A 22,402-nucleotide genomic window follows, 5' to 3' on the forward strand; every position below is an offset into this window, starting at 1 on the left:
TGAATAGCATGCCAATTTTTGGTTTGATAAATGAGCATCTTTAAATGTTTTTGGTCAAATAATATTACAATTTTGTAGTTTTTCCTCATTGGTTGTTTATTGGCTATCAAAGCCTTTTTCATCTTTAACACATCTCTATTTTTCAGGACGTTGGAAACCATCTGAATTTGAAATTTTTGAGTACATCCGATTGCTTTATTGTTGGTTATATTAGTTTAATATCCGGTTTAAATAACTTTATTATTCACTTCCACACAATTTAAGCATATATGTTTATTCAAACTGGCGCTACTATCCATCGGGTGCATAGTCCTGCGCTGGTGCTATATTTTTGTATACCTGACAGCTCTGTTTTGGACTGGTCAACAGGGGTTTTAAGCCATACGAAGATGATGTACTGATGCCAGACTCATCCTAAGCTGGGGGAGCCATGTTTGTGGGTCACCTCTAGCTTCCCTACCAAAGCCCTCTGTAGGTCATAGAAAGGCTGCCTTGATTAAAGGAGCTGACATGCTGCCTGCCTTCCTGGGACAAGGTAGTGGTCAAGTTTCCAGGGGTGGAGGATGAAGAAGGTAAGGCAGGGGCACTAAGGTGGGGATGCAACAAAGCCTTAGCTCTAGGTTGAAGAGTCTTTCTTCTTTTCTGAGAATTGTGCGGGGGAAGTCAGTCTGAGTAGCTGGATAGTTAACAGCCTAAACCCTCCACAGAAAAGAGAATGGGTGCTTGGTTTGAGGAGTCACCAACCCTCCATTGTATCCTTTTTTTTCAGTAGACCCATCTTGAGTGGAAGGATAGGCTGCTATTGCAGCAAATGGGTGCACATGAAATAGTATCTTCCTGCTATAAATGGCTGTCAAAGGGGGTGTTGGTATATTAAGTATGAACAAATCAGTTAAGATTTTTTTCTGATCATTCTGGGAGATGGACTCTTGCTTATTGCCAAGAGGGGAATGGTTTGTTGTTCAATATAGTTTCTGTTTATACTAAAACCCGTGTTTTATGTTGAGCTGTCTTTGGAGCTTATTGGCAGGCTGTTGCCACTGCCTCTGTGTGGGGACTTAGCTTAGACGATTCTAATGGACGCATCCATTACAAGAGCAAAAACCCAGGACACTGTCCAGCTTATGATGTATAGCTTTACCCAAGTTACATCCTGGTGGTATCGTCCCCATCGGTCTGGGGAAGCAGAATTAAGGTTTTGCCAGCCTGTCCAAAGCCTAGGCCACCTGTTTGGTTGTTAGAAAGGTTTTAGGCATGGAAAATTAGAATTAGGGCTTAACATTGTATCCGGTTGGGCGAATCCCACTTCTGAAATCACCTGCGGCAGATCAGAAGACAGACAAGGCGGCATGGTGTTGCAACCTTATTTTATTAGAGATCAAGGAAAAAAGCCTATGCCGTCCCTACATCTAGTGATCTTAGTCCTACTCTTTAATGAAAAAGGATAAAAGGGTGCTCGTCAAGATGTCTCTTATAACACAAAAAAGTCCTCTGTCCAAAACCGTACACTCACCTAAATTCTGACTCTAAGACAGAAAAAATCAGGAAAAAGTACACTTGGGCCTTGACTCCAACTAAATGAATGGTGCTTAGTTTCTGACCCCCACCCTGGTGTGACTTGCTCAGTAGGGCTCCCCACCATGGTGCACAGTCTATGTACGTAGACTCAATGTCTCTCCAAGCTCCTCTTGGCCTATATAGTTCACCTCTGTCCAATCGTTGACTCTTTTGTAGGGACGGCTTTCCTGTGCTCCCCCACACCCCTCAAGTAACTGTGTTCTTTTCCAAGAAAGTTCCAGGGTTTTTTCCCTTCTAGGCAGTTCTTGATCTTTATTCCACCTGGGGTGCTGGTTCCTTTCACCCCACTTTGGGGTCTGGTTTCTCTTACCCTGGCCTAGGGGTCAGCAATCTGTCATCCCGCCTTTGGCTTTCTAGTTTCTCTTAGCCTTCCTCCTGTTATCAGGTTGTCTACCCCACCCTGGGGCTTGGTTTTTCTCAGCCCGCCCTGGGGCTTTCAGATATTCTACTCTGCTGTGGGGTTGGCTCCTTACAGCCTTCCCTGGGCTTTCAGCCTTCTTAACCGACCCTGTGGTTGGATTTCTCTTGGCCTCCCTCCTCCCTATTTCCTGGCACAACCGCGTACCTCTTTTCCGCGGGCGGTGCTCCTCAGACGCAGGTAGTTTAGTGGCTTTTGGAACCACTTGCTTTGCGTGTCAGACGGAACTCGGCCTGTCATCCCTCAGGCTCCCATCAGGGTTTTGGTACCAGCGTCTCGGTATGCCGGTGTTCTGCCTCTAGTTCAGGGACTGCTCTGCGTTGTTCTTTAGGTGCAGGTGTTTCCGGCTCACGCAGGGCTTTGAGTGATCTGTGGGCTCTGTTGTGGTTCTCTTCACCACGCCTGTTATACGCTCTTGTTCTTCCTGCCACACCTCCCAGGAGAAGGTCCTCTCTGGCTCTGCAGGCTCCTCCGCTCCATGTCTCCAATGCAAGGTGGTCCTTTATCTCGCATTCTGAAAGGGGGTGGTTAGGCCTATTGGTACATTATGATTTTTGACCAAAATTAATAACCAGATAGAGCATATGTGTAGTTGATACTCTAAATGGAAGACCTTGGATAGGTCTGCCAAAGCCAGGCTAAAGGGTGACCCTATGGTAGGTCGACATCACGAAAGTGAATCAACATTCAGAGTTCTCAAAAAATGCGACAGTGGGGCATCTGATGGTGCACTGGTCCTCTGACGTTTCAGCTTTGTGTAGATAACAGCCTTCTTCTGGAGCCAAGGCATGGTCTCCCCTACAGAGGGCGAAGGAGAGGTGTATTAAAAGAATTGTATAAAAAAGATCTGCAGAGCGCAGTTGGTGTTTGAATTGTACTATACGTGCAAACACAGAAAAAAACGATATAAATAAAATGACTGGTTTTCACAGATTTCTGGTCCTTCACTGACTTTAAACAGGGCTGGGTCCTAGGTGGACGCCTAATGGCTAGTAGTTGGTCATAGTGCATTTCACAGACAGGGTGTCTCTAATCCACACGTATTCAGAATGGTGGGCTGGATCTGGAGACAGGGAAACATGTATATGTCTGTCTGAGAGATGGTATCAAAATGCAGCATAGAATACTAATCTAAGCAGTAAAATCACAGTGCCAAGAGGCTTGATTTGTAACGAGAAGTACCTTAGGGCCATGATATGCTGTGTAATTGCGGCATTAATCTTCTTAACTCATAGGCACATAACGTGTGGACATGCTGGATTCATAGTTCTCAAGCAAAAGATACGGCGTGTATCTGTATATACAAGGAAAAGGGGAGACAGGAACTTAACACCATTTAGGTAAAGTGTGCCCCATCTGCTTAGTGGGAAAAATGGGCTCGCGAGCCAGCAGAGAGCTCTTACCTCTGATTGTGTATATTGGAGACACTGCGGCTGGTGTTTGTCCTGTAGCTCTGACACTCACAAAATGGAGCTGTGTGTGTCGGTTAACTGCACATGTGTATAAGGGGAGCAGTGTATAGTCTTTGCGCATGCGTCCCGATTTGGGTAGTGTCCGTAGTCAAGGTAACGGGTGCAACAGAACAGTGTTCGCCGGGGAAAGGACACAGCCCGTGTACATTTCGCCGTGAGTTTAAAATAGGTGAATGCTGTGGTTCGAGGCTATGCTGTACATGGAAGAGACAATGTGCGCCGGTATAACGTATATTGTGTGAGGCAGCCAATTATGGCTGATCGTGCTGGAAAGAGGGGAAATGGCACCCTAACTAAATCAACCATATCTAGACCATATCTAAATATGGGCAGAGGGCGGATCTATCTGATGCAAATCGCTAGGCAGTCACTTAGTCCTGTAGAGCACCTAGCACTTGGCTGCAGGAGGAGCTGCGCGATGTGTGTAGGTTAACACTGTGTGTGCCGGCTGTCTAAACGGCTATTGAAAAACATGTCTGTGAGATGGGCAATGTTGTAGACAAGGAAGAGCTAGGCTTGGGTGGCAGTCAGTAACTACGAACTGTCCGCACATCTGTGTGTGTGCCTGGCAAAAGAGTACAGTGCCTATCACTCACTACCATGTTGGAACACTGAAATAGGGTGGTAGATAGATACCTCATGTTGTCTGGAAGCATGTATGGGAATTAGTGCAGTATGCTGAACTGAGGCCAGTCATTATGGCACTACAGGCTTCGTGCTCAGCTGTATGGATTCCTGTTGGTAGGTATCAGAGTGCTGTTGCATGTATGCCCAGTACAGAAATATAGCAATGCATTGGTGTGTGAGCGGGATCAGGTTCTCAGGACAGATGGTTGTGCCTCGTCAATTCCTGTGGATATCGATTTAAGTTTGAACATCCACCAGGATTCCTTAAAGTTCAGAGAGTTTGTAATGTTGCTTGTGTTGAGCACTTTGTCAACCACCCACCAAACGAAATTATCTGGGCCATGTTGGAGTTCCAGAAAATGAGGCACAAGCAGAGCTGAATGAGTTTTGCATCGGAGCCTTGATCTGTGCTCGCCAATTCTTTTATTTATGGGTCTAGGGGTCTGACCCACGTAACGTAGTCCACACGGGCATTCAATAATGTAGATAACATTACATGATTTGCAGTTCAAAAAATGGCGTCGTTTCCATTCCTTATTCCCTATGTAGAAGGAATTGATTTTTCTCGTCAATTTACAGGCTGCACAGTTCCCGCATGGGTGATGACCATTGATTTCTCTTAGGTTCCACATGGAAGATCTGGTGTTGCCTTTGCTCATCCTGGCATGGGTCAGTATGTCGTTAAGATTCTTAGATCTTTTTAATGCTATTCTAGGTATTGGTTCATTGGGCAGACTTAGTTGTAACAAAGGCCAGAATTTTCTTATCATGCCTTTGAGTTTGGTTGTGTCAGGTCCAAATGTTGTCACACATGTCATCTCTAGGCGTGAATATTGCCCTCTTTTTTTGTGTCTTTTAACAGTCTCTTCGGGTAGCCTCTTGATGTCAATTTCTCCTGTAGTACTGACGCATTGCTTTTAAATTCTGCGTACAATTCCTTCGTACTCTTAAAAATAAAGGAGGTTATCCCTCAGATTTTTAGTATGAGGACTTCTATAATGCAAAACGCTGTTCCGGTCTGTCTCTTTTTTGAGCATGGTACATTCCAGTTTGTTGTTTTTAGGTCTTATAGTAAGATCTAGGAAGTTGATGGCCACATTACCGCTGTTTATAGTGAACTTGATCTCTTCTGTGCAGTTGTTAATACAATTGAAGAAGTCTATTAGGGTGTTATTTTCTCCTTTCCAAATGTAGATAATATTGTCAATGTAACAATGCCATAACGTAATGTTGTCAAGAAATGGGTTGGAGATATTAAGTACATCGTTATATTCATATTCGGCCATAAAGATCACAGCCATGCTGGGGGCAAAGGCTGCCCCCATTGCTGTACCCCAGATTTGCAGGTAAAAAGTATCGTCAAACTCAAAGAATTTGTTAGTGAGCGCCAATTCTAGTAGTTCCACTATGAAGTTCATGGGGACTCTTTTTTGCGTCATATGAAGAGTGAGATGATGTCTGATACATTCGATGGCTGTCTTGTGTAATGCTAGTATAGAGGCTGTTGATGTCCATGGTGACCAATAGATCTTCTGCTGGATTGAAGGGCTGGTGTTCAAATTTAATTATAGTGGCCATAGTGTCCCTCAAATACATTGGGGTTTTCTGACTCAAAGGTTTGAGGAAATAGTTTATAAATTTAGCCACTGGTTCAAGAACTGAGCCACATCCCGAGACAATGGGTCAGCCTGGTGGAGATGTCTTGTTTTTGTGTAGTTCGGGGAGGGCGTAAAATGCAGGAGTGCGTCCCTCTGAGCAGTTCTAAAAGACTTTGCGAATTGGGTAATCTCCTGTATTTTTCTTTTGATTTCCGCGGTTGGGTCTTTGCGTAGTTTTCTGTAGTTCCCCTCTTCATTCAGAAGTGCCATAACCATTTTCTTGTACTGATCTTTGCTTTGTACAACAATACCTCCTCCCTTGTCTGCAGGTTTTATTACAAGAAATTTGTTGTCAGCTAGAGTTTTGAGGGCTTTACGTTCACCTGAGGAGAGGTTCTGCCTCTTTTTGTGATGAGCTGTCTTGGACTTTTTTCATCTCTTGTTTAATACACTTCTCAAAAGTCAGAACGGATGCAGGCATTTCGTTGTCTCTTGGGAGAAAGTCAGACTTGATCCTAAATCCTGAGTCTTCTTGCTCGATGGAGTTCTCTTTGTCATTAAAGTAGATTTTTCTTCTTATGGTCCTGTAAAAATTTGCTAGTTATTGGTCTAATTTGAACCAGTCAGTGTGATTGGTAGCGACAAATAGCAATCCTTTGGCTAGTAGAGAGTTTTCATCTCTTGTCAGTGTGGTGCCAGATAAGTTAAAGATGGGTATTTCCTCTAATATCTCCTGCGTCTCCTGTTGCTATTCGGAGCCCGCCTCCCCTGGGGCCCCTTGCCCTAAAAAAGGCATCATGGGTGTTGGCTGGAAATTACCACGATTGGTTGTCTTCCTCTGGTTGCTGCTTGGTCATCCCCCAAAGAGTCAGAGCTTGAGGTATCCCAAAAGGAGACTGCGTTGCGCTTGCTTCTTGTGGGTCCCTTTTGGTTCATTAGCCTTTCCTTTTCTTTGTTTTCCTTGTATTCAGCCGATAGATAAGGGTATACTTGTTCAAGTTTAAAGTTTTGATATCTTTGGCCAGTTTTTTATCCTTTTTTCCCAATGTACTAGACATAAATGTGTCCATAGTTTTATCTATTTCTTTGGGTTTGTCACAAGCATTTTCCAAAGTTTCATCATTGAGAAATTTGGTTTCTTGCTCATTAAGTTCTTTGGATATTTGCTGGTGAATCCTCTGGGCGGTGGTGATAGTGAGCACCATGAGGTACCTGCTGCATTTGGTTGCTATTTTACTGAAGCCAAGCATGTAGTCTTTATCGTCAAGAAATAGAGCTTGTTCATTACGTACTAGAAGGCCAAGTGGGACCAGATTCAGTAAGTAAGAGAACAACCTAGTGGAGTTAGATATGATGCTGCCTATCATTAAAACAAAAAAACATTGAAATTCAGTTAATAACTTTGGCTGAAGTGACATTATGGTTAAGTTGACCTAATAAAGCACATTAAATATTTCTTAAAGGGACATCATGGTTTCAGCACAAGAAAACAAACATGGCAGTTATGGTTTCATTAATCACTCATAACTGTGCCACCAACAGTATGTGGATGGGGAGAATGTGTTTTAACCTCTAGAAGACTACTGACATGCTGAGAAGCTGTTCACTGGGTGGATCCTCCTAAAAGGCTGGCAGGGCTATGGAATAGTCAGTCACTCACCTGCCATGGAAGGGAACGTGATCCAGCCCTGCAAGTACTTCAAAGGCACAGGTCTGTTATCGAACTTCCTATAGCCGAAATTTCAATTGGATTGGTGTATTTTCCTTCAGAGAAGGACGACTGCTCTGAGCCCAATAAATTAAAAACAAATCGGAAAAAAACCTGCCTAGAGGCATCTTGTTTTTCTGTCTGTGTGCAAACTCCTGCAAAACAAGTCTGCAGCGGGAAGCAAATACACTACTCCTGCAAAACAAGTCTGCAGCGGGAAGCAAATACACTCTGACATTCAAAAGTTCAAATGCACCAGTAAAGAAAAGGGACCAGGCGCATACTTCTCAGGATCGCATGGCTCTGATGGGGGTATGTGGATGAGCCTACCTGCTTCAGGAAGAATTATTTTTAACAGCAAATTGGGTGCCGTGGGTGCATCACATATGTCCAAAACTAAGACACACACAAGAAAAGCTAGCCAATGCGCAATTACTTTTTTCAATACATTAACAGCATTTCCAAAAGCAGAGAAATAATACATAAACTGAGTTTAAAGTCAAAAGAGGACAACAACAGTGATTAGTGTGATCTAGTTGGATTGCACAGTAAAATGAAACTGATCTCTGCTGCTTTGACGAAGTCACCTCTGGATTCTAGGGCCCCAAAGTAACAATGAGCTACAGGAAGCAGAGTGAAGATGCTGGGGTTACAGAAGGGACAAAGTCATGAGACTGTTGACTAATCTCACTATAGGAGAATGTATTTTTGACTCAACGGTTTCATTCTATGTGGTATGAAATTCTGTCAGTACAAACATGTATTGCACCCATTCAGCAGAATGTGCATCTTTTTATTCGAGGGGATTGGGTCGACGTATTCCATATCTATGACAGTAATCACCACAGCTGTGCTGCTTCGGAAAATCTTTTGGCGTCTGCGTCCTGCGTCGATGACGTCGATTTGCCGCCCTCGAGGACCTCCTCCGACGGTCGACGTCACTGGATGTTATAAGTAGGACGCACGACACCCGTAGCCTCAGTTCTAGTTTTTTCCGCGAACGTGTTCGCTTCTGAGATCTCGGCGCGCCTCCACTCTTTGGTGGCGTTTCTGTTCTTTCGGTTCTTCGAACCTGTTCGTTTGTGAAGTTTAAGTCCTTCGAGATGTCTACCTCTTCTTCCACCCCGCGTCCGGGCTTCAAGAAGCGCAGGGACTGCGGGTCCAAGATGTCGGTGACGTACTCGCACAACGCCTGCCTCTGGTGCCTCGGGGAGGCCCATGACAAGGATGATTGTGTCGACTGCCAGTCGCTTACGTCCAAAGCCTTGCGGGAGCGCAAGAAGAAACTGTCGGTCGGTAAGATGTCCAAGCTCCGGAAGTCGAGGTCCATGGGGCTTTCGATAGACGATTCGAGGGGTGACTCTCCGCATTGTCGTCGGAAGTCCAGTGGGTCTCGGTCCCAGAGTGGGTCCCGCCACTCCTCTGCCTCTTCCAGGCACTTCCGGAAGCGCCTTCATCGGTCGCCTTCCCCGTCCTCATCCGAGGACTCTGCCCGTCGGCGGGTCGCTTATCCCACCAAGCATGCGACGCCAGAGGAATGGGCTTCCTTCGGTAAGAAAATACTAGCGATTCTCGAATCGCAGGGCACTGGTCCGTCCGCGCCTCAGAGTGGGGTCGGTAATGATCGGACTAGAGTCACCGCTCATACGCCTTCAGGCTCGGGTGGTTGGCACGATTCGCAGGAGCGGTCCCGCTCGGACAAGGGGAATAGTTCTAGTCATGCCCGTTCCAGATCCCGGTCTTCGACGCACTCGAGACCGTGTGAGCCTGTGATGTCTTCGAGGAAGAAGTTGACGCCTGTGGCGCCGAGGTCGTCGAGGGACTCTCTCGAGGCTCCACCTCCGAGGAAGTCGTCGACGCCATCAGCGCCCAGGAAGTCGAGGGACACGCTCGGGGCTCCGCCCTCGAGGCCTGTGTCGACGCTGTTGATGCTGTCTGCGCTGCGTTCGGCGTCAACGCCGATTCACTCGACGCCCTTGACGCCTTTCGAGGCTGTTTCGACGGGGGTACCCCGGGGCACGGTGGAACCCCCTAGAAAGGCTCTGGCCAAGGTCAAGAATGGCTTTGTTCCCCATTCTGTGCCCACTTTCTCTCTAGGGCCATAGCCAGATTGAGGACCTGCGTCAGTCCCTGCACGACGCCAGTGGTCTGGACACCTCTCCGGAGGTGGAGTATTGTAGGCCTGAGCCTGGTACCCATGCCGACTCCTCGTACCGGCGCCTTATGTCTAGGGTCACCGAGTACTTGGGGTGGTCTGCTCCCCCCGGGGATTTTCTTCAGGATGACCTCACGGATATCCTCGACCAAGGTCCACCAACTGACCCGGTACTGCCGTTCCAAATGGCTCTACAGAGGAGGGTGGCGGCGGCTTGGACTACTCCGGAGAGTCTCTCGGCAGTGGGAAAGTCTTTGCCGCGAAAATACCACCCAGCCAGTAGCAACTCTTGCTACTTGATCAAGCACCCCACTCCGGAGAGTTTGGTGGTGCAGGCGGCTACGGCCCCAGCAAAGCAGGCGTCGTATCCTACCATCCCTCCTGATAGGGACGACAAGCGTTTTGATGGTTGGGCGAAGAAAGTGTTTTCTTCAGGTGGTATGGCTCTTCAGGCGGCCAACTCCGTATGTGCCTTGTCACGTTTCACGCACACTCTGTGGAACTGTGTTTCCTTAGCGGCTGAACATATTCCCGAAGGGGACGAACGGGATGGTTTTCTTACTATGGTCTAGGATGGCAAGGATGCCATTTGCGAGGCCGTTCAGTCGAGTTTGGGCATGGCAGATTGCGTCAGCCGGTCCATGGCGGCGAGCACCGTAATACGCAGGTTTGCGTGGTTGCGGAAGTCAGGGTTTGCTCCTGATGTGCAGGCCCGGCTCCTCAACATGCCCTTTGACGGTGAACATCTTTTTGGCAGCAAGGCTGACGAGAGCCTTGAGAGGTTGCAGACCTCCAAAGCTTCAGCGAAGTCGTTGGGCGCTGCAGTTCGCTAACCTCTGTCTTTTCGTCCTAGGGGACAGCAATGGAGGGGAGGTTCCTTTCGTTATTACTCATCCTTTGGTAAAGTGAGAGGAGCTGCCAGTCAAAGGGGCCACCGTAGGAGTGCCAGAGGTAGAAAACAGGGTACTCGAGGTGCCAAGGCTGCTCGGGCAGTTGCCTCTTTGCCCTCAGGCAACGCCGCAGCCACTTCATCTCAGTCATGAGGCCATGTCCCATGGTTCGCCAGTTGGGGGAAGGCTGGCGCAGCATCTTGTCGAATGGCGTGCCATTACTTCAGATGTGTGGGTTCTGGAGATCATAGCCCACAGCAACTGTCTTCCCTTTCAGCAGAGGCCTCACGACAATCCACCGGGGAATCTCTCATTGCAGAGTCCGGATCCGCTCCTTGTGCAGGAGGTTCAAGCTCTGCTGGAGAAAGGCGCCATAGAACTGGTGCCTGTAGCGGAGAGGAACAAGGGATGGTATTCCCCGTATTTTTTGATTTCCAAGAAAGACTGGGGATTGAGACCCATCATGGACTTGCGCTGTTTGAACAAGCTCCTCAGGAAGGACAAGTTCAAGATGGTTACTCTTTCTCAAGTCCTCCAGACCCTTCAACTTCAGGACTGGTTGGTGTCTCTCGACCTCAAGGACGCTTATTTTCATGTGCCGATCCATCCAAAGCTCAAGAAGTACCTGAGGTTCGCGGTTGGCGACTCGCACTTTCAGTTTCGGGTCCTGCCGTTCGGATTGACCTCCGCCCCGAGGGTCTTCACCAAACTCATGGTAGTGGTGGCAGCGCATCTCAGGAAAGGGGGGATTCACGTCTACCCCTACCTGGACGATTGGTTGATCAGGGCGCGCTCTCCCGAGCAAGTCCTGGATCATCTTTTCATCACCTGCCACTCCCTCCACAAGCTGGGCTTCTCCCTCAACTTAAAGAAGTCCCACTTGACGCCGACTCAAAGGCTCCAGTACATCGGAGCAGTGCTCGACACGTCCCTGGGGCAGTGTTTTCCTCCCCAGGTGAGGGCTCATCGCATTAAGAAGATGGTGCACAAGTTTCAGCATGCCCAGAGTCTCCCAGCGTTCGAGTTCTTGAGATTGCTCGGCCTCATGGCATCCTGCATTCTTCTGCTGCCAGAGGCCAGGTTGCGGATGAGATCTTTGCAATGGGCACTCAAGCTCCAGTGGTCTCAGTCCTCCGGCAGGATGTGGGACCCTGTTCAGGTGCCATCCTCGGTCGCCCAGGACCTTCTGTGGTGGGCCGTCGAAGGCAATCTGATGAAGGGGGCTCCATTTTGGCTACCCTGGCCGGAGGTGACGATTGTGACAGACGCATCCCTCACAGGATGGGGAGCTCATGCCAACGAGTTGACAGTCAGCGGTCGTTGGTCTCCGTCGGAGTCCAGACTCCATATCAATCTGTTGGAGCTGAGGGCTGTCGGGCTTGCCCTGAAGGCTTTTCTGCCGACTGTGCGAGGAAAGAATGTCCTGATCCTGACAGACAACACAGAAGCCATGCACTACCTCAACAAAAAGGGGGGGGGCAGGGTCACTTCCTCTGTGCAGGGAGGCGATGCAGCTCTGGTTCTGAGCAATCCAGCAGGACGTTTCGATCTCGGCAGTTCATCTGGCCGGAGACGAAAACGAGACGACGGACGCTCTGAGCAGGCAGAGCGGGATCTCTCAAGAGTGGGAGTTGGCTCAGGAGATTCACCTGAAGATCTTCGCCCTTTGGGGGACCCCTCAAGTGGATCTCTTCGCCTCCAGTGTCAACCGGAAGTGCGAAAGGTTCTGCTTGCGGGAATTTCCTCCAAGAGGAGCCTTAGGAGACGCGTTTGTGGTGGAGTGGTCATTCCCACTGCTTTATGCGTTTCCTCCAGTCCCCGTCATCCCGCAAGTGCTGCAGAGGTTACGAAGGTTCGGTTCCCGGATGATCCTCATTGCTCCGGCATGGGCCCGGAGGACGTGGTACCCGGACCTTCTCGACTTGTTCATTTGCCCTCCACATCGTCTTCCCTACTGAGACCATCTACTCTCACGGGAGGGGGGTCAGGTTCTCCATCCAGAGGTCAGATCCCTCAACCTTCACGCTTGGTTTCTGAAAGGTTGAGGTATAAGGATTGGGACCTCTCTGAAGACGTGATGGAGGGGTTGCTTTTGGCCAGAAGGCCCGCACAAAGTCCCTGTATCGTTGCCGTTAGAGAAAGTTCTGCGACTGGTGCAGGGTTAAGAATGTGGATCCGTTTTCATGTGACATTCCGGTGGTTCTGTCTTTTTTGCTTTCTTTAGCCCACAAGGGGCTTGCAAGTGGGTACCGTTAAAGGTTTCCTGGCGGCGCTGTCCATATTTAAGCGCTCGTCTGAAGAGTGTTCTTATTTTAAAATCCCTTTAATTTCTCAGTTTCTAAAAGGGCTCACTAATGTGTTCCCTCCGTCACCTTTCCAGGTGCCTGGTTGGGATTTGAACCTTGTCCTCAAGTTTCTGATGGGTGCTCCGTTTGAGCCTTTGCATTCGTACCCTTTGAGACTGTTAATTCTTAAAACTGTATTTTTGGGGGGGCGTGGCTTGGAGCGACCGCACGCAGTATGTTTTCCTAGAAGCTCCTGGCTGGCCCGATGCGCTCTGTGTGCTAGTGCCTTCCCCAGTCTGTTTTTCGCCGAAATTGAGCCACAACATGTGGGAGGGCTAGCGGCAGCTGCATGCCGAGCGGTTTTTCTGGAAGATGACCGATTTTTGATGTTCGGGCACCTGTATGTCCGGCGGAGTCCTCGGCGGCAAAATGGCGGCCTCACCAGGCTTACACCGAGGTTGCGGAATGGGGGAGGTGTGGCTGCATGAATATAACGTGGGCCGCCGAGCAAGCTGAATGAGGCGATCCCACACCGCCTGTAAGTGGAGCACCGGATGTCCACTGCCCGAACCCCAGATGAGAGCAGCGGGAGACTCACGATTTTCGAAGGACTCTGCGGCAGGGGCCCTGCGGGGAGGTGCCTGACAGCCAAGGGAAGGAGGATCGGGGCGGCAGGAGCTGGGTTTTGGAGGTCCATCGCGAGACTGCAGCTAGAGCCGGTCCCTTTCTTGGAAAGCCGCGAAGCTCCTGAGTCGCTTCCCCGTCCCGCCTCGGGTGGCCGCGGGGCTGCTCTAGGTAAGCCTGCTGCAAAGACCTGGAATGCTACGGAGCCGGCGCTGAGACACGCAGGCGGGGATTGAGACCCGGGGGCTTGGCTGGCTCGGCAGCGGCGGGGCGTGAATCTGGCGCAAAGCTTGAGAGCGCACCAGCAGCCGATGCAGCACCCCGAGCAAACGTAGGAGCAGCAACGAGAGCGGCCTAATTGACCAATGCTTCCTCCGCCTGTATCCCAGACTGACTGGACACTCAGCAATAGAACTACGTTAATATCAGGGCTGCCCGAACCATAAAGAAGGCAGTAACACTACAAATCGACCCCTGGTGTCCCGGATCAGCGGCACCCCCTGAAGGAGTTCCATTCGCCCTGTCTGGTTTCCCCAGCCACCAAATTCAATTTGCCCCCCCCCCCTGGCCTCCAGGGGTAAATTAAATAAGTGAATCCACACCTAAGCGGGGAGTGGTGTGGCAGTCGGGTGCCCAGATGTCGAGGAGTGGGAAGTTATCCAAACAGGCGGACATTGCAACTTTAATGGCCGGTTCACAGAATAAAAGACCCAAGAGAAGTGACATACCTGAGGGCCTCTCTGGGGGGGATACTCCTATCAGCACAGCTTCAACTAACAGCAGTGCACAAATGGTGACCAAGGCGGATTTGCAGGAGCTGCTCTCTGCCCTGACAAATGAAATTCGTAAAAGTACAGAAGAAGTCACGGAAAAAATAACATCCTTGGATACAAGGGTGGGGGAGGTGGATAGAAGGACGGCAGAGCTCGAGTCGGAAGTATGTGACCAGCGATTCGAGGCAGGGATAGAATCAAAGCGCTGGAGGAGAGGTGTGCCCTTCTTAAAGCCAAGCAAGAGGATGCAGAAAACCGATCAAAGAGAAACAACATCCGGGTTCGGGGCATCCCAGCATCGGTAGCAGACTCAGAGCTCAGGAACCATGTCTTAGAGTTGTTTAGATTCATTATTACCCTGCCGGATGGTGCACCACTAGAATTGGATCGGGTGCACAGAGTACCCCCGAGAGCCACATCGAGCTTCCCCCAGATGTTTTAGCGAGGGTTCACTTTTATCAAGTTAAGGAGGAAATTATGCGCGAAGCAAGACAGATGGGACAAATAACTTTTCAAGGGTCTAAAATATCGCTATACCAAGACCTGGCGAATTCCACATTGCAGAAGCGGAGGGCCATGCGGTCACTTACGGAATGGCTGCGTGGGAAGAAGATCACCTACCAATGGGGATTCCCCACCGCGGTCAAGTTTATATGGGAGGGAGCTTAGAGGCAAATCAGGTTGCCGAAAGAGGCCGACAAATTCATGGGAATTGGAGAAAAGGAAGGCGCCTCGGATTCCGAAGATCCGTCTCAATCTCGGCACGACAAACCTTCAACGGAAGCATGGTCGAGACCTGCCCGTCGGCGTAAACCTCGGGGCCCTCCTAAGAAATCCTCTGAACCGGGCTAACCTGGATCCACTACTACTCCATGGTAGTAGTTGGCTGAAACCCTTGGCCCGGCCAGCAGCGATGGAAGTTGATGAATTTGGCGGTGTGGGTGTACAACATCAGTTCTGATAGTCAGTTCGGTTGGTTCGATGGCCCAGTTGGCCAACATAAGCGCATCGATGCCACCAGTCCCCCAGTGGCAGCACGATGCTGTTACTATTTTTCATTCCTGTTCAGGGGGGGTGGGGAGGAAAGGTTAATCGACAGCCAAGCAATGGCAGTGGGCCTGGGAGCTCCACCGGCTCGGCCCGACGCCTGCGCGCATATCATGACACTGCAGCAACACAGATGAAGCTACACCAACACCTTGAAGGGTCCGCAGTTTGGGGATCTTTGAAACCAGCAGGCAAGAGGGCACTCATGTGCAGGCAAACAAGGAAGAGAAGGCCATGGCTGATGTAAGCGAAATAACAATCCTATCATGGAATGTGCAAGGTCTCAATTCGCCCCGAAAACGGAAAGCTGTGGAGCATAGACTCGGGCAATTAGCTGGGGACATTGTTCTCCTCCAAGAAACGCATTTATTACAGGAAGATGAACATAGAGTATGATTTAATAAGTACAAACAAGCATTCTTCGCCTCTTCTGGTCAGAAGAAGAGAGGTGTAGCCATACTCCCCGTGACGAAAATGACTATTAGAAGAGATCCAAATGGGCGCTTCATTTTGCTTAAAGGGATATTTGAGGAGCTTCCGATCACGGTTGTTGCAATCTACGGACCCAACACTGCTCAAGCTGCCTTCATAGCAAGCCTAATTCCAATCATTCTATCATTTCAAGAAGGGCACCTGATCATGGGTGGGGACTTCAATGCGATGCCAAACCCCCACATGGACAAAACTCTTCCGCCCACCAAATCGGATTTTGCCCAAGCATCAGCATTAGTCAAACTACTGAGGGAAACGGAAACTGTAGACGCCTGGAGACTCTTCAATGGGACAGCGAGAGAGTATACCCATTACTCTCAGGTGCATAAAGGTTTCTCGAGAATTGACTTACTGCTAATTACGGGGGCTCTCTACCCGTGTCTAGATGATCTGGCAATACAAACCTGCATGGTATCGGATCACGCCCCGGTAACTGCGAAATTAGCTGTCTCATGCCAAAAGAACCCCGCCCAAAGATACTGGAAACTGAACAATGCTCTTCTACTGGATGAAGCTATAAACATGGAGGTTGAAAATGCAATTGTTAATTATTTCAAGGCGAACACCATCGAGACCACTCCAAACTCTGTCATCTGGGACGCTATGAAGGCAGTCGTTAGAGGAACGCTAATCAGTGCAGGAGCCGAACAAAGGAGGGTTGCGAACCTCGCTGCAGCCAAACTGGAGGAGGGAGTGAATCAATTGGAAGCCAAACTTAAAAAACGATACTCCAGGAAAGGAGAGAGAGAACTGAGAAAAGCAAAAACGGCCCTGGAAATGCACTGCGCTGATAGGACGGCTAAATCCCTAGCCTTCACCAAACAGTTTTATTACTCAAAAGGGAACAAAGCAAATAAAATCTTAGCGCAAAAGCTGCGGAAGGCCCGAGTCAGGAACAATATCCCCACATTATCTGGGGCAGATGGGAGACTCCTCTATACCGATGCAGACAAAATCAGTGAAATGGTGAGATACCACTCAAGCATTATGCAGGGATCGCCAACGGCATTGGAAAACTTACCAAAATACTTAGAATCGGTGCCCAAACAGCACTCATTTCGGATGGAGCACCTTGAGCCTCCCATCTCCGCTGAAGAAGTTATTGCTGCTATTAAGGACTTGGAACCTACAGCTCCCCGGCCCTGATGGTCTATCTGCACTCTTCTATAAGAAATACTGCAGGCATCTAGTTCCCAATCTAGTAGATTTATTCAATTCAGTCCTATCATCTGGCTCCGTGACTGGGTCCATGGCAAGTCACTAACTGTCTTGCTTCCCAGACCTGGAAAGGCTCCTGAACTGACCCCTTCGTACCGCCCGATCACGCTAATGAACAATGATGGTAAGATCTTTGCCAAAATATTGGCGGTCAGATTGGGAGAGGTACTGCCGGGCCTGATCGATAGCGATCAGACAGGGTTTATACCAGGAAGAGGCACCCATGATAACATTCGGAGGACAATAGTCATCATTGAGCATGTTCACAAATCTGGGGGTGGGGCTGCAGTGATCTCTCTTGGTTACCAGACATTTCGTCGAAAACAAATAGTCGACAGGACATTTGGTCGAAACCATTTGGTCGAAAACCAAATGGTCGAATTTTTTTTTTTTTTATTTTCACTTTTTTTTTTTTTTTTTGGGGGGGTCCCCCCAACCCCTTTTTTTTTCTAAAAAACCCTTTTTTCCCTTAACTAAAACCTAAAATATATATATATATGTATATATATATATATATATAAATAAAAAAGTTCGACCATTTGGTTTTCGACCAAATTCCGTCGACGAAATGTCCGGACAGCATCTCTCTTGATGCTCATAAAGCATTTGATCTGGTGGACTGGGGGTACCTAAGAGCAATTCTAGACTATTTTGGGTTTGGTCCTAATTTTATCACATTGGTAATGGCCAACTACCAAGCACCCACGACACAGCTGCGAATCAATGGCAGGAGATCCGAGGTAATTCGGATCTCAAGGGGCACGAGAAGGGGTGCCCACTCTCGCCTCTGATTTTCGCTCTATCTATGGAGCCTCTGGCGGCCAGGATTAGGCAGAATGCTAGGATTGGGGGAGTTGAGATTGAGGGCAGGGAATATAAAATTGCGCTTTATGCAGATGACGTATTGATGACTATCAAATCTGTCCTCATCTCTTAAAGCCTTAACAAAGGAAATTGAAGAATTTGGGGCATTCTCGGGGTTCAAAATCAACCTAGACAAATCCTCGGCTATGGCTTTTAATATCCCTAAGCAAGATAGGTCCCTCCTAAGCCGACTGCTCCCAATCCCATGGGTTACAGACGCGATTGAATATCTGGGGGTGCGTATTACTAGAGATCCGACCCGGCTATATGCTGCAAACTTCCCACAATTTATTGCAGATCTTAAGAAGGATCTAAAGAAGTGGGCCTCCAGGGAAGTGTCCTGGTTTGGGCGAATTGCAGCCATAAAAATGAACATAATTCCCAGATGGCTATATTTTTGTTCAGCGCTCCCGGTCCGTATCCCGGGCCCAGTGCTGGCAGATATGCAAAGGAAATTGCAGGGTTTTGTATGGGTGGGGGGGGGGAAGCCTCGCATTGCTAAACAAATAATGTTGCGAGACAAGAACCAGGGCGGACTGGGAGTCCCAGATATTGCTAGATACACCCTGGCGGCACAGATATCGCATGCGTTTTCCTGGGTGCAAAAAGAGGATGTGCCGAGATGGACGCAGATTGAGGAGTCCTGGTGCCTGAGTAATCCTGCGTACCGCCTCATTTGCCTGAAATTAAAGCGCAAACAAATACAGGCCCCCTAAATGCCACACTTATAGTTAGCCGTAGCTGGAAAGCAGCAGCAAGGAAATGGGGCATAGGGGGCACACTGGGCCCACTTACACCGATGTGGAACAACCCGGAATTCTCCCTGGGTTGGTGCAATAACAGTTTTCGGGCCTGGAACGAGGGTGGTCTGCGCAGAGTAAGCGACTTTATGGAGGAGGGAGCTCCTATTTCATTTGAAAGATGTAAAGAGAAAAAATCGGGATAGGAGAGCGAGCAAGATTCCTCTATGCCCAAATACGGCACTGGCTGTCGCACAAGGAGGTGCGTGAGAAATGCGCCAGGGAGCCGACAGCCCTGGAGGTTACTCTCAAAACTCCAACCAAAAGGGGTAGGATCTCGGTGTTGTACCGCCTCCTGGACAGGGCTGATCCCAAGAAAAAAGAAAGGTACATGGTTGAATGGGAGAAAGACCTGGGTCGGGAAATAGAAATAGAAGAATGGACCAAACTATGGGCTAGACTGCACAAGAGCTCACAATGTACAACGGATAGGGAGGGAGGTTACAAGCTCTGTTATAGATATTATGTGACGCCAGTCCAGGTCAATAAAACGAATCCGAAGCTGTCTGATCGTTGCTGGCAAGGCTGCTCCAACCCTGGCTCCCTATATCACATGGTATGGTCCTGCCCAAAGACGGAAGTATACTCGAGGGAGGTGGTCAAACATATCAAGGACATCACGGGACTTTCCATTCCCTGGGATCCGAGAATTATTCTCTTGGGTGAAACGGGTGGGGGGGGGCTCTACAAATCTCGGGGCATATTCCACGGCTGTGTATGCATTTACTACTTGCAGCAAAAATAGCCATGGCCCGATTGTGGAAGAATATGGAGGGTCCCTCAATTGCATTATGGTGGTCCAAGTGTTGGGACATTGCGGAGGCGGAAAAAGTGACTGCAATTCAAACTAATTCCTTCAATAAGGCTATGAACATTTGGGGTCCTTTCATGGATTATGCACTGAGATTTCCCGCGCTGTCCTGAAGACCGCTGTTAACTAGATGGCTACAGAGCAGCCCTCTATGTTGACCAATGCACTGATCTGTATATATATTTGTCACCTGCTAAACTGCCGCAGTGTTATTGGAAATATACCGCAGTAACATGAAGGTGAACAATAGAGGTTATGCTAGAGTCCACTGATCCTTAGCCATCATAATATCCAATGTCACTAAAATATTGCAGTCTGGTGTCTCTGTACTGTCATTGATAATATGTCGATTTGTATAATTCAATAAAATGTCATGAAAAAAAAAATATTTTTGGTTGCAGTCACTTCCACTCGCAGAGTGAGTGAGTTACAGGCACTTTCAATTAAGCCACCCTTCACTGTATTTCATAGGGACAGGGTTGTCCTTAGAGTTCGTCCTTCCTTTCTTCCGAAGGTGGTGTCGGAATTTCATTTAGGCCAGAAGGTTATTCTTCCAGCATTTTATCCTCCTCCGCATCCTGGTAAGGAAGAGGAGAGGCTCCATAGGCTCGATCCTAGGAGAGCTTTAAGCTTTTATATTTCACGCAAATCCCGGGTCAGAGTGGACGATCAACTCTTCATTGGTTACGCTGGAAAGCGTTTGGGACAAGCTGTGACTAAGCAGACTTTGTCTCGCTGGATTATTCTGGCAATTTGTGAATGTTACCGCTTGGCAGGTAAGGACCCACCGGTCAGTTTGCGGGCCCATTCTACCAGGGGTATGGCTGCCTCTACTGCCCTACAGAGGGGTGTTCCTATTCGTAACTTCTGTGATGCAGCCGCCTGGGCTTCGGTCCATACTTTTGTACGTCACTACTCCCTCGATTCCATCTGTGGGCAGGATCTGGCCTTTGGCAAGGCGGTCCTTTGCTCCGCAATTTGATTGGGCATTCCAAATTTCTGTATTCTAAATTCTTTTCCCACCTCCTTGCATTGGTACTGCTTTGGGAGGCTGTCATAGATATGGAATACGTCGGAGGACCCAATCCCCTCGAAGAACAAGTTACTTTCTTACCTGGTAATGTTCTTTCGATGGGATGGTCCGATGACGTATTCCATATTGCTCCCTCCCTGCCTTCCCCGCTACAGAATTTCTTATGCAATTGCAGCTTACGTTTCCGCAAGGCTTTGTGTGCTCAGACTGGCAGAAGACTGGTGCCACACGTTCTGGGAAAAAACTAGAACTGAGGCTACGGGCGTTGTGCGTCCTGCTTATAACATCCAGTGACGTCAGCCATCAGAGGAGGTCCTGGAGGGCAGCGTATCGACGTCATCGATGCAGGACGCAGACGCCGAAAGATTTTCCGAAGCAGCATAGCTGTGGTGATTACTGTCATAGATATGGAATACGTCGTCGGACCATCCCATTGAAAGAACGTTACCAGGTAAGAGAGTAACTTGTTCTTCTGTGCAATATAGAATTCTATCGTTAGAACGTTTTTATTTTTTTTATTTTTAAAGATCAAAAAGTGCAATTCAATAAAGGATATGTGCAAATTGCATAATGTCATAAGAATGTTAATACATATGAAATATTTTCTACGGAAATGAAATCGTTTTCAGCAGTGAGCATTAAAATCTCAGCATATAAAATAATGTTCTCACTCACTAAGTGCTTCCAAAAGTATTTATTTCCATTTCTATATACCACGCTGCCCTCCGGGGGCTGCCCTCTCTTTCAGGACCCTAACATAGTACTAAGAACCGGGGTGTTTATTTTTTTGTGTTAACATATATACCCAAATGCCCAGCTCGGGCCATAATAATTAAAAAAAAAAAAGAAAACTGCCGAGTGTGATTGAACATTTTTTTAAAAAAAAACTCTTTATTGTTTTACAACATTAACCAAAACCAACAACAAACAAAACAATCACTCTGGCACTTCTTTGTGGATTCCGCCCTGCGTCGTCATTCTTCATGGTTCGATCCTGTGGCTGTGCACCTTGGTTGATGGCCAACTCTCCTATCTAGTCTGATCTCATGTTTATCCCCGGTATTCCACCTTTTTGGGGGGCATTCTGCGTGTCTGCCAGTTCTCCTATTTATGCTCTTCCGTTTCTCCGGTGTCGTCTCCGTTGCTCTCTTCCCTTTGTCCAAATAAGTCCTGTATCAGGGAGTTCCATGCAAGTATTTTGTGTCTACTCTCCCCTTCTCCCCTCTGCACCGTCCTTGTCCACACCACTGTCTCCGCCACCGACCATTCTTAAGATCTGCCCACCACATGCCTATGGTCGGTCCCAAGTTGGATTTCCATGCCATTGCTATGCGGTGCTTTGCCAAAATGCACACTAGATCCTTCATCTTAACCAGGTGTGTTCTTTGTCTGTCGCCTCTAGGAAAGAGGCCCAGTAGGTAAGATTCAGGGGTCCATGCTTGTATATGGATTCCTCCCTCCTCCACCCTTTGTTTGATTTCCTCCCAGAACGTCTTTATCACCGGGCAGATCCAAAACATGTACAGCATGTCAGTCTCCTCCTCAGCGCAATGTGGACAGTTCCCGGGCTCCCCAGTCCCCATCAATCTCTTGGGTGTGATGTATGCTTGGTACATGAGGTGCATGAGATATATCCATCTTGCATTTCTGGATACCTTCTTGGGGTATCTCAGGACCCTGGATCACTCTTGGTCAGTGAAGGGCCTCTGGAGCTCCCCTTCCCAGCGTTCCCTCGTTTTCAGCTCTCGCTCATTGTTAGATGTCAGCAACTGCTGATGCAGTGTAGAGACCGTGTGTCCCCCTTCAAATACATCGTACCATGCATCCAGCATCCCCCTCAGGTCCTCGTCATCTGGGAGTTCTGGCCATCTTTTCTTAATTTTCTGAGTTATACTGTTGTGTAGTATGAACTGACCGCTGTGTATGTCGTGCTCCTCCATCAGCAGTTGGAATTCCGCCCATTGGCCCTCCTTTCTCAAGTCTCCTATCTGAGCTATGCCTTTGGCTTC

At 48.4% G+C, this 22,402-nt stretch overlaps 1 protein-coding gene across 2 annotated transcripts in view; it reads left to right on the forward strand.

The window, feature by feature from the left end:
* Positions 1-22,402, forward strand: part of LEKR1 (leucine, glutamate and lysine rich 1) — a 1,355,278-nt gene that overhangs the window by 1,084,127 nt on the left and 248,749 nt on the right. The window lies entirely within an intron of this gene.

This window comes from Ambystoma mexicanum, chromosome 10, assembly GCF_040938575.1.
Source record: "Ambystoma mexicanum isolate Mex_15411 chromosome 10, UKY_AmexF1_1, whole genome shotgun sequence".
NCBI classification, from domain to species: Eukaryota; Metazoa; Chordata; class Amphibia; order Caudata; family Ambystomatidae; genus Ambystoma; species Ambystoma mexicanum.